The 16,862-nt window shown below is 36.1% G+C and overlaps 1 long non-coding RNA gene across 1 annotated transcript; it reads right to left on the bottom strand.

Annotated features, from left to right (window-relative positions):
• Positions 1-1,949: 1,949 nt before the first annotated feature.
• Positions 1,950-14,434, bottom strand: LOC128553930 (uncharacterized). Its single transcript, XR_008369474.1, has 5 exons — positions 14,349-14,434; positions 8,765-8,839; positions 7,300-7,527; positions 6,532-6,671; positions 1,950-2,089 (listed from the first exon to the last, which is right to left on the bottom strand). It is a non-coding gene; the product is annotated as an uncharacterized LOC128553930 (long non-coding RNA).
• Positions 14,435-16,862: the final 2,428 nt, after the last annotated feature.

Raw genomic sequence — 16,862 nt, 5'->3', positions numbered from 1 at the left:
AACCTGAGCACTTTGTACTCAGGTGAGCTAAAAACACAGACCTGCAAGGGAGATATGGGATACTGTCAACATAAGTAAACAAGAGGGTCATGAAGACCCTGGACTACTCACCTGAGGTATATGAGACACATGTTTCAAATGTTAAACTAATGCTAAAATATTAAGAAGGTAGGTCAGTAGGTTACATTCATGGTAACAGAAAGTCAGTTTCTGCAAAACTGAACATGTCATCCAAATTTCAAGGCTTGTCTTAAACAACAAGAAAGTAGGTCAGTAGGTCAAGGTCACAGTAAAGTGATCCCTGATCACATGGGGTCATCAGGTAATTATAATTAAACAGTCTAGGAAATATGATCTGATAATTTTTTAAGTATCTTTTTTCCTGTATAACTTATAATTTTAACAAGTGACCCCCAGGACAGGGCCTCTTATCACTCCAGGGGCATAATTTATACAAACTTGTTAGAGATCCACCTGGCAATGCTACATACCAAATATCAAAGGCCTAGGCCTTGAACTTTCAGACAAGAAGATCTTTATTTTTTTCCCTATATAAGTCTATAATAAACTTGGTACCCCCAGGGCAGGGCCTCTTTTCACCCCAGGGACATAATTAGAACAATTCTGGTAGAGAAACACTAGGAAAGGCAACATACCAAATATCAAAAGCATAGGACTTGCAGTTTCGGGCAAAAAGATTTTTAAAGTTTTTTTCCTATATAAGTCTATGTAAATTGGAGACCCCCTGGGGCAGGGCCTCTTTTCATCCAAGGGGCATAATTTGAACAATTTTGGTAGAGGACCACAAGGCAATGCTACATACAAAATATTAAAGGCCTAGGTCTTGTGGTTTTAGACAAGAAGATTTTTAAAGTATTTTCCTATGTATGTCTATGTAAAACTTGTGACTCCGGGGCAGGCCTCTTTTCACCCCAGGGGCACAATTTCAACAATCTTGATAGAGGACCATAAGATGATGTCATATGCCAGATATCAGGGCTCTACGCATTGCGGTTTTTGACAAGAAGATTTTTAAGGTTTTTCCTTTTGGTTGCCATGGCAACCAGAGTTCTTGAACAGTTTTGAAAGGGGACCACCCAAGGATCATTTCTGTGAAGTTTGGTGTAATTCTGCCCAGTGGTTTTCAAGAAGAAGATTTTTTTATAAAATGTTGACGGACGCACGACACACGACACACAACGCATGACGGACATTGAGCAGTCACAAAAGCTCACCATGAGCCTTTGGCTCAGGTGAGCTAAAAAGACCCAAGGTGCTAGCTCAGGTTAACAATATCCCCTATCATCAAAGCAGTATTATATTATAAAAAGCCTTATCCTGAGATATTTCACTAAATAAAAGATGAGGATTAAATCTGAAAAAAGATTTTTTCTTGCAATTGTTTTTTTTTATCAAATTCTCCTTGTTGTAAATGTAGTATTAAAAAAATCCCTGCTGGCCATCATTCAATTAGGGCAATACCATTTATTATTCGAAGGGGTGTTCACTGGAAATTTACTAACTGAAGAGCGAACAGTTTAGACCATGATCAGCCTAAACATCTTGGTCTGCAATGGTCGCAAAGGCAGAATCACTTGCCGCCAGCAGGCTAAAGGTAAATAAATCATCACACATCAATTTTCTCTGTACATTTCATTACCTGCTTCTGACATATATCATTCCTGATTCACTTAATATCACATTTACAACTGTTCGTGGAATGCTTTTTTTCTATTTTTTTTTTTTATCTTTTTGACTTTGATAAATCTTATGTTAATATTAATAATATATAGTATATACATGTATATTTTGGGAAATGAGACTCTAATAAACTATCTTATCTCACCTGTCATTTTCAATACGGAATCTGATACAGCTGATTGAAGCATACAGGAATGACATAGGTTTGGTTGTTTGTTGCCAAACTGTCATAATCTACGTACCTCACAGGTCAATGAACATGTCTCCATTACTTCCATTCATGGAAACCGTTATGGTTCTGTCTCTCACACTTGCTACTTAAAGTACCAAATGATTGTTGCTGACATCTACAGGCATTTACAATGTATCTGTACTTTCTAAACTGCACCTAAAATACAAACACAGATTGCTTAGTAAGATGCTTTGACAAGTCAATGGAATATAAAATCTGTTCTAAATGTATGTCATTTCAATTCTTCGAAATCCATTGTTACTACAATTTTTAATCTTGCATACTTGAAAAATGTAAATAAAGAGTAAAGAAATTATGTCCCTTAAGTCAGTTTTGCCTTCATTATTTTGAGTGTTGGTGAGAAGTATGCTCGGTCTTCAAGCATGGTATTTTCTTCTATACAAGGATGGTTTTGTGCCTTGAAAGTGTATCAAGTGAGCACTACACTGATGCCACTGCATTGTGTGCGTGTAGTCTGGTTTAACGCCTTTTTCAACAATTTTTCAGTCATATAAATGACGTTGTCTACTTGTAGCAGTGAGCACAACTTTATAGTGCTGCCTCACTGGAATATCACGCTGTAGACACGTGACAGGATACCCCGCCCAGTCACATTATACTGACATCGGGCTGACCAGTCCTAGCACTACCCTCTTAATGCTGAGCGCCAAGTGAGGAAGCTGCTAGTACCTTTTTTTACGTCTTTGGTATGACACGGCCGGAGATCGAACCCACGACCTCCCGCACTCGAAGCCGACGCTCTACCACTAGGCTACCAAGGCGGTTTTGCCACTGCATTGAACCATGCATCAGGTTTATCACTGGTATACATTTGGCATATTATTTACATGTATTAGGTAATATCTGACATTGAAATTAACAAGGCAGTCAGAAAGACAGCTATATCCCTCACCATTGTTAAGGATAGTGAAAGGGTTGATGGTATTGAGTGGAAGCACTGAGGTTGTTAAGTATATTTTATATTCCATGATGATGACATTCATGAATTTAAAAGACCTTTTAAGGGGGTTTAGGAAATACTGAGCTCAAATCTTTGACCCCTAATTGACCAGACGCCGGCTGTCCATCAAATCATATCGGGTAAGCGATCAACCCCAATCAATCCTTTGAATTCGAACGCACACACTCCAGACGGTGTTAATGTAAATAAATTACCCTCCGACATTGCGATCTCGACACCGATAAAAATAACTGATAATTCCTTTTGAAAATGATTATATATACAAGTAAACTTATAGAAATGGTAAAAAGGTGTCAGTAGGGACTTTGCAAGTCCGATAGCCTGCCCAGATACGCCTAATAATTCGTTTTCCAAAACCTAAGTAAAGTTTTGAGAAGTATTTTCGCTGGATTAAGACTTGTGGACGTCCTCACAGACAATTGAAAGTGGATAAAATCGACGGAAACTACCACATATTTGTTTATACAATGGTATTATAAAATATCATCTACTTTCACTTAATTCACATTTGTCCCGGGCGCCGTGCGATGAAATAGTCTAAATTTGGGCATCGTAGGTGGCTACGAGCTACGGTGTATCTGTTCAATAAAAATACTGGCATCGTGCCATATTCTTCATGTTTTTAGTGCTGAAGATACCAATATATATAACCATCTGAAAAATGTAATGCCAATAAACCGCCGCACGAAATGATTAGTGGCCCGCGATGATTGTCAATATCATGATGATTTCATTCAGTACTGCAGCAAAAGGAGAGTAGTGACTACCTGCGATGCCGTGCGAAAGGTCCTCAGGTGCTTACAATCTCCGTACGATTTCTTTTAGGCACTTTGTCCACGGAATATCGTGCGTTGGCTGCACAACTCAGCGCATGGCCTCCTAACGATGACTGTGCGGAGATTGTGCAATGCCACCTACGACATGTCCCACGGTCTACGGCTTTCAATAATTCAAATATGTATAAATTTTCGCTAAACAAAGTCGTAGAGGCTGCGGAGCCCTACAAAATCGACCATCCAAACCGCCGTCCCCCCTCCCCCCTAGCCACCTCCACAGCCTCCGCAGTCCAAACAGAAAGGTAGGATGCGGGCAGTTACGCGTTCTGCAGACACACGTAGGCCATAGATAAACTAGGCATTGTTGGTTTTTTCTCAGCCATAGCACTTCTTTTTGGGATTTACATAACAGAAACTGTGAAAAGAAAGTGCCAAAAATGTTCAGTAAGCAAAAATAATGAACTAAAAAATGCTACATTTATTCGTGCCCAAACTTTTCAAGTTGCCTCGAAATACATCTACAAGTGAAAGAATCGGTGATGTGAATTCTTTTTAGTTGAGCAGAAGGGCTATTATACCTAAAATGTAAATGTATCATTATCCTCAAGCATTTTTCCAGTGTTTGCACACGGGGCATAATACTGATAGAGTACAAGTCGAGAAAACTAAGGAAATATCAAACTGAATGATAAAACAAATATTTTTAAAATAATAAAACAATCGCATTAAACTTGTCAAATGATTTATTAAAGAAGCCCCCAAAACACAAAATTTACAACAATAAATACATCAGTAATTGTGTCGTGTAGCCTTCTTCCGTCTTCTGAATATACATGCTTTCTCAACTAATTCCGTCCCGAATGTCGGAAAATTTCCCCAAACTATCAATGTAAGACTTCCAACATTTCTTTTCTCGAAATTCCATCTAATGTTTTAAATGAACACATATTAGACAGAAATTTCTTCCAATCTCTTCAAAATATCGCGTAAAGTAGCAGCAGCAGCCATTATCGATCTAAATGTCCGGAGGTTTAGTATTTTGTGGTACCACGTGACCTGTAGGCGGAGCCTGGCGTCTGGTCAATTGTGAACCTGACCTTGAACCAACATGGCCGACACGAGTTCTGCGCATCGTCTTGATAAGGTGATCATTTGACCCAAGTTTCATGAAAATCCTTTAAGGGGTTTCGGGAGATACAGAGGGAACACATAGTGTTACAGAAGGATGGACAGATTCAGACCATTTCTATAACCCCCCACCACTTGTGGCAGGGGCTTAAAAACAAGAGCTGTCACAGGAGACAGCGCGCTCGACTATTTGGATGCTGGATAGTGAAACTGGGCACATCTGAGGAAACTAGAGCTGTCACTGGAGTGTTTAATGACTCCAATTGTGGACGAAGATATTGCACAATAGCCTGAGCCTACATCGAAAATATCAACTTAAAATAATTAGAGAGGTAAAGATAAAATGTATCAAAACACTATATAAGTATATCCTAAGCAAAAAGGGGCATAATTTATTAAATACTGGTGCCAGCGTTATGCACCTTGTGTCATATGGTGTGGGTGATGATGTTGAACAACTATTTCAAGTTTGAATCAAATCCATTCAGTAATAACAGAGACAGAGTGAAAGTGCATCAAAACTTTAACCTAAAATTCTAAGTAAAAAGGGGGAATAATAAATGAAAAATTGGTGCCACATTTATGCACCTTGCGTCATATGGTGTGGGTGATGATGTTGAACAACTATTTTACGTCTGAATCAAATCCATTCAGTAATAACGGAGACAGAGTGAAAGTGCATCAAAACTTTAACCTAAAATTCTAAGTAAAAAGGGGAAATAATTCATGAAAAACTGGTCCCAGAGTTATGCACCTTGTGTCATATGATAAGGGTAATGATGTTGAACAATTGTTTAAGTTTGAATCAGATCCATTCAGTAATAACAGAGACAGAGTGAAAGTGCATAAAACTTTAACCTGAAATTCTAAGTAAAAAGGGGAATAATTCATGAAAAATTGTGCCAGAGTTAAGCATCTTGTGTCATATGGTGTGGGTGATGATGCTGAACAACCGTTTTAAGTTTGAATCAAATCCATTCAGTAATAACAGAGATAGAGTGAAAGTGCACCAAAACTTTAACCTGAAATTCTAAGTAAAAAGGGGGAATAATTCATGAAAAAATGGCACCAGAGTTATGCACCTTATGTCATATGATGTGGGTGATGATGTTGAACAACTATTTTAAGCTTGAATCAAATCCATTCAGTAATAACAGAGGTAGAGTGAAAGTGCACCAAAACTTTAACCTGAAATTCTAAGTAAAAAGGGGGAATAATTCATGAAAAAATGGCGCCAGAGTTATGCACCTTATGTCATATGATGTGGGTGATGATGTTGAACAACTATTTTAAGTTTGAATCAAATCCATTCAGTAATAACAGAGATAGAGTGAAAGTGCATCAAAACTTTAACCTGAAAATCTAAGTGAAAAGGGGGGATAATTCATGAAATATTGGTGCCAGAGTTATGGCCCTTATGTCAGATGACGTGGATGATGATGAGGAATAAGTATTTCAAGTTTGAATCAAATCCATCAAGTAATTACAGAGATAAGTTGAAAAAAGAGAAAGTGCACCAAAACTTTAACCAAGGTGGGGACGCGGAAAGACGCTGACGCCGACGCCGATGCCGGGGCGAGTAGGATAGCTCTCCTTATACTTCGTATAGTCGAGCTAAAAACCAAGGTGGGGACACGGAAAGACGCCGACGCCGGGGCGAGTAGGATAGCTCTCCTTATACTTTGTATAGTCGAGCTAATAATTTTCTTTACCTTTTTAAATAGCCAGTGGTCTATGTCACTAGCATCCCACAATGCTGTGTAAGAAGGGAGCAAGAAGAAGGGAGCAAGAAGATGGGGCTCTCTGATGTAATGACTCGCACCTTAATCATCTGCAGGAATGCATTTATAATCTGAAAAAGAAAATTTCTGTTAACCTTGTGTTAAACCGAGAAATCAACTAAAAATACTAAGAACAAACACATACAGAATGTCAAACTGCCTCAAAATACACCTGACCCAAGTGTAATTAATTCAAAATATTTTTATTATCTTATGTGTAACAATGTTTACATAGCAAAAAATGATATTCTGAAAAAGGTTTGAATTTTGACAAACTTTGTCAATTTATGACATCCAAGAACAATAATTCAAGACTGCATATGGCAATCTGGCTGGTTATTGAACCTAAGTGAGATATTATGCCCAAAGCAATTAGGATAATAAGTTCTGTGATAACCCAGTGAAAACTGTTCCACTAATAGATAATACAACTTTTTTACAGACGTCACCTTACCACTGATGATTCCATAATATGTCCCATCTTATGAAATGTGTATAACAACTACTTTTCAAACCCGAAGTAAGCCATTGTTCAAGCTACACTCATACTACATTTTACAATGGTCTGCACAAAAGTTATTAAAAATGTCCTAGTCTCTGACAACATTTCACATTTAAATTTTTGTGTACACTTCTTTTCCTAATAGTAACAATAATTTATTTATGACTCTGATCTATGACAGCCTTTTCTATACTTACACTATTTACAAATTCTTTTCCCTGGTCAGTGAGGACAACATTCACAGCATCACATCTAGGAAAAGCTTTTGGAAGCACTTAGCAACATCTGAGGCTTGCTTTGATGGAATAAGAAATGCCTCAACCCACTTTGTGTAATAGTCTGTTGCAGTGAAGATGTAAAGACCCTTGACTAGTTGTGAAAGATCCTATCAGGTCAACACTAATCAGTTCAAAAGGACTTAACACCTGTAAACATATGAAAACATGTGGTTCATCTATGCTGTCAATAATGAAGTATGTCTGCCTGTTTTGATTTTTACGTTAAATATCCCATATGACCAACACTACAGAGGAACAGTTAGTTAGAGACACTACGGGTTCTTCATCTTGCCAGACAAAGGCATCCATGCATTTAACCTCAGTCCAAAAGACTGTAAGTAACTCACATGTAGTTGGTCAGCCCCAAGTATCAAACATGCAAATCCGAGGTAAATAAGTAACAACTTTATGTATAGTAGATGACATATTTGGCAGAGCCAATTTACAATATGGTCCACTGTATAAATATGTACAATAAAAATGATTATTGACAATAATGAGAGAAAATTTTACAAAAAAACATGACAAAGTTATGATATGATCCATAACCACAATTACAACACAAGCAATATGAACTGAAATAAAATTATATACATGACTATTACATGTATATAAATAAAATATTCTAAGTAAAGTTAATGACATACTGTGAAATCATTTAAATTCGCTGGCATGAAATTTCGCACAAACGTGAAAAAGGACTGTTTCGCGCAGGCTTTAATTCGCACATTTTCAATTTTAGTAATGAAAAAACAATAGTGCGGTCTTAAATTCGCGCACTGGTCCTTGGGCGAAATACGCAAAAATTCGTCCTACGCAAAAAATATGATTTCACAGTACTGCAAAATCATTTAAATTCGCTGGCATGAAATTTCGCACAAAACGTAAAAAAGGACTGTTTCGCACTGGCTTTAATTCGTGCATTTTCAATTTATAAATGAAAAAAAAAATTAAAAAATAATAATAGCGCGGTCTTAAATTTGCGCATTGGTTCTAGCATGAAGAACGCGAAAATTTGTCCTACGGGAATAAAAATGATTTCACAGTACATAAATAGTCTGCAAATGTAGGAACTTTTAAGAATTTGTTAGATGGTATTTTCTCATAGTAATTTTGGTTGCGAAAAATGCCAGTGAAGGTACGACAAGTCTTGTGCTCTGCAGCAATAGCCATGCTAATCAGACTTATCAATCTAATCAGTTCAATTCTTATCAAGATGACCATTTTGTGTTGATGCGCTGTAAAACCCAACTCACTCACTAAGTAAACCAACGTACAACAATGTCATTTGAGTATAAATAATCACAATGTCACCTATTTTCCCATAAACAGCAAGATGAAACCCTGATTTATTGTTGCTGCTTTTAAATTAATGTTCAATTACCTTTATTTGCTGCAGTTCAGGTTTCTGTGATGGTTTAAGTGGATCTGACTTCTTGCAGGTTATACATCACTTTACCTAATGAAAAAAATCAGAATATGAAATAAAATCAAAGCAATTTATAACATTTATTTTTCTTCAATTTCAATCTCTAGTTCTAAACTTTAAACTTTCTTAACAGATTAAACTGTTGAAACAAAGTCTCAGTTAAGGTCTGAAATGGAGATTAACATGCTTTAATATTATTCTACTCCAAGATTAAGGTTCTTGTCAAGTCTTGAGACCACCCCTTGGGTGAATTTTTGTTTGTTTTTTACACCACATATACCTTGGTTTATCATATACAATATACCAAACTATTCATAATAAGTAGAAGAAACTTTCACGACAGGTTATATTTTATTAAACAGCACATTTTGTCCTATATCACATGTACTTTGACTGTTCATGTTCTATTTTGTAGAAGATATCCAGCTTCTTTTTCGGAAGAATTTGTCATTACTTTTATGAATACCGAGTGTCTAAAATATTTCTCCAGGTACTCCGGGTGTTGAAAGTGTTACAATGTACATTTTAAAAAATACAAAAGTTGCAAAATGAAAGTGAAAGTTACATTATAGAGCCGTCAAAATGACCAAAATCTGCAATATTTTAAAAAATATAGCAGTTAATCAGTTTTCATTTCCTGGAGTATCTAGGTAAATATGTTAGACACACAACAGAAACAAATTTAGAGAAAAAATTTGTTTGAAAAAGAACTCTGATATTTTCTATAAAATAGAATATGGACAATTGAAGTACGTGTTTTAAGAAAAAATACATGTTACCAAACAAGGTAACCTTTACAGAAAGTATTTCCTACCCCTTCTGAACAATTCTTATATGTTATGAATATTACGGGTCTGTCAGTATGATTTCCAAAAGGAAGTGTCTAAGGGTACGGATCCGTACTTCTAGACAAGACTGTAAAGAGTTTTCTAGGGGTACGGACCTCCGTTTTTCTAGAGATTAAGTGTCATTTACATTTAAAATTTTATTGAAAATGAAAAAACAAATAAGACTTCACCAGTATTCACCTTAAACTTGAATCTAAGTGGTCTATAGATAACAACGTTCATCTGATTTGTTACATTTTCCTTCGAAACGTAAATAACGGAGGAACACCAAATAAATCACGAGGATTCGAACTGGCAGAAAAAAAGATATAAAGATTTATAAAAAAAATGTTAAATATGTTTGAAAAAAAAACAACACTATTTTTACTGATAATTAACCCTTAGGGTTGTTATGTTTTCCACACATTTGGTGGCCATTATGAGATACAAGGGTATAAACCAATCAGTTCCGTGCTGATTATCATTATATCTTGTTAAATAACAAAATAAAACAAACAAAATAAATAGGTGCATACTTATTATTATTACGCCTATTTTTTTCTGCTGAATTACATATATAATTTATTCAGCGGTTAGATTCACTCATTTATCTATTATCAACAAACTAATCCGCACGTATTTATTTGGAGTTCCTCGGTTATTTAGGTTTTGAAAGGGAAGGTAAACGATCGGGTGAACGCCGGTATCTGTACATCACTTAAATCCAAGTTTTAAGTAAACACTAGTTAAGTTTTATTTGTTACTTCATTTTCAACAAATTTAAGATGTAAATAACCCTTAATCCCTAGAAAAAGGATGTCCGTACCCCTAGAAAACCCCTAACAGGCTTGTCTAGAGGTACGGATCTCACATTATGCAGCCTTTAGATCTACGCCTGTTTAGTTCATTGAAGCGTGTCTGGAGACAATCAGTGAGGGACTGGCACGCTGTCAGAGCATTTGTAACAAAACGAATCTTCTATTGTTTGTGCAGTTTGAAATAAGCATATACTTTGAGGTTTTACTGTCCGTTTCCACAGGATTCTGTGCACAGTCTTTATAATTTTGAAATGAAATACATCTGTAGTTTTCATAACTATGTCTTATTATGGAATATGTTTTCATGTTACAGTCTTTTTGTGCATTTTTCAAAAAGACAGCCCTTGTTCGGAATTAGAGTACCGTTTGTTCGGTATTGGAGTCCTTGTTCAGTAATAGAGTACTTCAGCTATTGTTACCCAGTTTTGAACCTGACCTAGATATTATCAAGATAAAAATTCTGACCAATTTTCATGAAGATCCATTGAAAAATATGTTCTCTAGAGGTCACAAGGTTTTTCTATTATTTGACCTATTGACCTAGATTTCGAAGGTACGTGACCCTGTTTTGAACTTTATCTAGATATCATCAAGGTGAACATTCTCACTAATTTTCATGAAAATCTCATGAAAAATATGGTCTCTAGAGAGGTCACAAGGTTTTTCTATTTTTATACCTACTGGCCTAGTTTTTGACCGCAAGTGACCCAGTTTTGAAACTGACCTAGATATCATCAAGGTGAACATTCAGATCAATTTTCATGAAGATCCATTGAAAAATATGGCCTCTAGAGATGTCACAACGTTTTTTCATTATTTGACCTACTGACCTACTTTTTGAAGACACGTGACCCACTTTCAAAATTGACCTAGATATCATCAAGATGAACATTCTGACCAAGTTTTATGGAGATCCATTCACAAGTATGGCCTCTAGATAGGTCACAAGGTTTTCTATTATTTGACCTACTGACCTAGTTTTTGACCGCACATGACCCTGTTTCGACCTTGACCTAGATATCATCAAGATGAACATTCAGACCAGCTTTCATACAGATCCCATGAAAAATATGGCCTTTAGAGAGGTCACAAGGTTTTTCTATTATTTGACCTACTGACCTAGTTTTCGAAGGCACGTGACCCACTTTCGAACTTGAACTAGATATCATCAAGATGAACATTCAGACCAACTTTCATACAGATCCCATGAAAAATATGGCCTCTAGAGAGGTCACAAGGTTTTTCTATTATTTGACCTACTGACCTAGTTTTTGACCGCACGTGACCCAGTTTCAAACCTGACCTAGATATCATCAAGATGAACATTCAGACCAATTTTCATACAGATCCAATGAAAAATATGGCCTTTAGAGAGGTCACAAGGGTTTTCTATTATTTGACCTACTGACCTAGATTTTGAATGCACGTGACCCAGTTTCGAACTTGACCTAGATATCATCAAGGTGAACGTTCTGACCAATTTTCATGAAGATCTTGTGAAATATATGGCCTCTAGAGCGGTCACAAGGTTTTTCTATTTTTAGACCTACTGACCTAGTTTTTGACGGCACGTGATCCAGTTTCGAACTTGGCCTAGATATCATCAAGGTGAACATTCTGACCAATTTTCATGAAGATCTTATGAAATATATGGCCTCTAGAGAGGTCACAAGGTTTTTCTATTTTTAGACCTACTGACCTAGTTTTTGATGGCACGTGACCCAGTTTTGAACTTGACCTAGATATCATCAAGATGAACATTCTGACCAACTTTCATAAAGATCCCATAAAAAAATGTGACCTCTAGAGTGGTCACAAGCAAAAGTTTACGGACGGACGACGGACGCTGCGTGATCACAAAAGCTCACCTTGTCACTATGTGACAGGTGAGCTAAAAAGTTACAATATAAGTTATTTATAGTAACAACTAAGGGAAGTTAATCTTTAAAAAAAAAAAAAAAAAAAAAAAAAAAAAAATTGTAAGTCCACACAGAAATCCTTACCAGGTAGAGATTGGTCAAAATACACTTCAAAATTGGATGTAACATGCATGTTGTACTACAGGAAAGTGGTCTCGATTTTTCCCTACGTCTAGTAATGAAAAAGTTACAATATAAGCTATTTATAGTAACAACAAAGGGAAGTAATTCTAAAGAAGGGAACTGCGCAAGACACTTCGTCTCATGATGGTGTATAATTGTGCCAAGTTACATCAAAATCCCTTCATGCATGAAGAAGATATGCTCCGGACAAAGTTTTCATTCTTGTATCCTTCGACCTCTAAGTTTGACCTTGACCTTAGACCTAGGGACCTGGTTCTTGTGCATGACACTCCGTCTCATAATGGTGAACAATTGTGCCAACTTTCATCAAAATCCCTCCATGCATATAGAAGATATGCTAACCCTAACCCTAACCTAACCCTAATCCTATTTTTAGTAACAATGACCTTGACCTTGATCCCAGAAACCCCAAAATCAATCCCAAGCTACAACTTTATATAAGTTTTCTATACACCAAGATTCATCATGATAGCTCATTCCTAAGTTAAGTTATTGACCAGAAACCCTTTTTCTATTTTAAGTAACAGTGACCTTGACCTTGACCCCAGAAACCCCAAAATCAATCCCAGCCTTTGTCTTGATATAAGCTACATACATACCAAGTTTTATTCAAATACCTTTACTGAAACAAAAGTTATTGACCGGAAACACCAGTTTGACGCCGCCGCCCATCCGCCCGCCCGTCCACCCGCCCGACCAACGACATACCCCAATCTAATAACTCAGGTTTTCGTTGAAAACCTGGTTAACAAGAGCTGTCAGTGGACAGCCCACTCGACTATTCTCAGTGCTTGACAGTATAATATAAGCTATGAGTAAAACTATTACATTACAATAAGCATATTCTAAGTCGAACAGGGGCCATAATTCAGTCAAAATGCTTGATAGAGTTGCATCCTCCTTTTTACAGACTGGGGTCATGATGGTAAACAAGTATGCAAAATATGAAAGCAATATCTCAATGGACTTTGAAAATATTTGGGGTGGTACGCAAACTTTAACATTTGTGTGACGCTAACACTAGCACTCACACCGACGCCGGGGCAAGTAGGATAGCTCCCCTATTCTTCGAATAGTCCAGCTACCGAATTCATAAGTACTCAGGCAAAATATGGAGTTATCAGCATGCAAGAGAGACGACCCCTGTCCAAAATTAGGCAAACATTTCATGTTCAAACTAATCACAGTAACATTATATATATTCACAAAGTATTGTTTCTTCTGATACAAAAAAAAATGTGTTTAAAATGTGTGTTTTTTTTTCAACACAAAGCAAACATAGTTTTAAGCTATTAAGCAAAATCAAAATCAGTATCAGTAGAAATGTTTCATCTTGAACATCCAAAAAAGAACATGGAATACTAATTATTCTTATTGAATAAAAAATATTCAAGTTGACAGACTTTTTTCTTTTTTGCTATAAAGTCAGTATAAATTTCAGCTGCAGCTGTTGAACAAAGATAAGAAAAAACACAAAGCCAGGCTCTTTCAAAAGTTAATTCTATTACCTCCCTTTAACATCGAATTCAACCATTTTCTGTCAGTCACACAAAAGAAAATCGGCTTTATAAACATTCACATTGTCACTGAACAGGCTTTTTATTTGTGTGATAAAAAACAGATTTTCTACCAATTTTCTTGATAAGAAAACATCTTCAAAGTTTGCAAACAGTTTTTTGTACTTGATGAAGTTCATTGCCACAGTAATTTTATTTGTAAAGTTTTAGTAAATATTTTGAAGTATGTAAGATCTTGACTTCAACAGGCAAAACTAACCAGTGGCTACTTTTAAACAAGAACTTTAATTATTTGATTTTTAAAACTAAACTACCTTTCACAAAGAATTTCTTTGCCTTTGTCTTGAAGTTGTCCCTCATCGTAGATTGTTCTTGGAGATGTTCGGGAAAATACTGCTGAAGAAATGAAACAAACTAACTTTTTATATACATCTAGCTTGAATAATGTATGAATGAATGAATGCTCACATTCAGATTTCTTTAATATTATCATAAAGGTTAGAATTTCTTTTCTATTTTCTAATATACTACTCATGACTTGGACTGGTCTACCCAATCCAGGGATCTCCTTGCGAATATGCAGAAAAGATGTTATTATAAAGAGAACCCAAAACTGCAGCATACCTGTCATGGGTAAAAAAATCAAGTTCAGATATGTTTAGACTTATATGCTGTTACGGATCTCTTACAGACGAGACCATCAGAAAATAAAACAGTGTCAGTTTAAGTAATGGTAGCCAGAACTAATTCTGCCGTATCTGTTTCTTATTTAGTTTGACCCATTGCAAAACAGAAATGCTTTTTTTTGTCTTCACAGTGTAGAAACAGTGAACAACCAAAATGGAAATAGCAATGTGATTCTACAACATACACAGTATCTAGGTTTACACGCCACTATTGTTTTCATTTATTTTTACCATTTAAGGGAGTTTACAAGAATTTATCTGTAAGTAGTCATTAGTTTATATATTGAAGAGATAATTCCTCTTAGATTTCATCAGAAAGTGTGTTAAGTACCATCGTTATGTTACCGTCAGGGCTCCGGAAATTTGCCGGTTTGTCGGTTTTGGACCGATTTTTGACTTTTCAGACCGATTCGTGGACTGAAAAAATAAAAAAAATCGGTCCCGTAAAAATGAAGAAAAGTATAAATTTTGGTCTGAAATCTCAATACACGATGACCTGCCAAGCAGGAAACTGTTGGCCACACCCTCAGATAATCAATAAACGTGTCAAACGGTCCGATTGTCACCTTGATAATCGGTCCGTAATTAGCACGTGACGCAATCAGTGCTCGCGCGGCACAAGCTTTAATGTTTGCAGACAGCTGACTGCAATGTATTAAAACATTTTTGACTGGTTTCCAAATGTTTCTGACTGAATCCAAATGCTTTCGACGGTGATCCACTTCTTTTATTTAGAATCCGGCGGATGTTGTTGTTTTTTTTTCAAAAGGCTATGTTTGATCACGGGTAAAAAACAAATGGTCACTGCATTTAATGAGACATCACACGGGAAACCGATATAAATATTTTTTATAATTACTTGATTTGTAAAAATTACATGATTCATTTGCTGGGACTCCAGTTGAAACAAGTACAGAAAATCGTCTTTGCAACCAGACTGTACATAAAAAAGAAAAAAAAAAAAGAAAAGAAAGAAAAAAAAAATGGACTGGCATTTAAACACGAATGATAAAGAAAACCGGAGTGGCGCTGTTTATCAAATCGGTCTTTTAAAAAATGTTTCAAAATGAAATTTTGTTTACACCGGAAGAAAACTTTATAGAATGTAGCTGCTTGTTGAAGTACAATGCCAGCGTAACGAAATATCTGTGGCCAACGCGCGTGACCTTATGGTATTGTACATGTGGGGAATTCGATCTCAGCCTTCACATAACGTACACATTCGGTCCGCGGCAGAGTGTTCTTAAAATACTGAGTATGTTTGGCAGAGAATATGTGTCGAGTAAATCGCTTTGACGCATTGTTTTTTTTTTATAAAATTCCGTCAAAGAATGAGGAAACATCAAAGTGTCTGCCGTGTATACGGTACCGAAGTCACGTGCATTGGCTTTTAGACTAGTTAGATACACGGTGTCAATGCCTCGGCAATTTTATCCTTGCAAGTATTTTCTCGGAAAAACATCGAAATTTAAAAAAGTAACGATCACACATTACACTGAATAACTGTCTTCATTGTATGGTAACTCGCGGTGACCGGTAAATCATTTTTAATGCATGACATGCATATTTCTTTACTCTATCACGTTTTATAAATATATTATATATTGGTAATGCTGTGGGTGGGGTAGCGCCGATGTCTGATGATTTTCGTTTCGGACCGATTGAGTTCTGAAAATTTCCGGAGCCCTGGTTACCGTAATCAAAAACAATCACCAATTTCTGTTGAAACTTCAGAAAGTGTCACTCGAATAAATAGTTTTCCCATCCAGTTGATAATGGACATGTACAAGATTCGTATTAAATAAGTCCAGCTTTGAAAGTTTGTCAATAAATTGTTCTTGTACTCATTATTTTGTTGCTAGGTATTTGTCATTCATGTAGAAATATACTGATATCTGTAGTCAAGGTTTCATTTTCATATTGAACGATTTATTGAAAAATGCCCATAATGATGTGAACGATATGTTGCGATTTTATTGATAAAATTATAGAGAATAACTGTGAGTGATGACAGTAATTCTTTTTCATTTAACTGTTGAAATTGCTAGAGGTATTGGACCTGAAAGAAACTTAAACGTTTACATGCAGTTCTATCAAATACAAATGCACAAACAATAACTTGGCAGCTGTTTAGTTTTAGTG

This window comes from Mercenaria mercenaria, unplaced genomic scaffold (assembly GCF_021730395.1).
Source record: "Mercenaria mercenaria strain notata unplaced genomic scaffold, MADL_Memer_1 contig_4508, whole genome shotgun sequence".
In the NCBI taxonomy this organism is placed as follows: Eukaryota; Metazoa; Mollusca; class Bivalvia; order Venerida; family Veneridae; genus Mercenaria; species Mercenaria mercenaria.
This window is presented reverse-complemented; position numbering and strand designations above follow the sequence as displayed.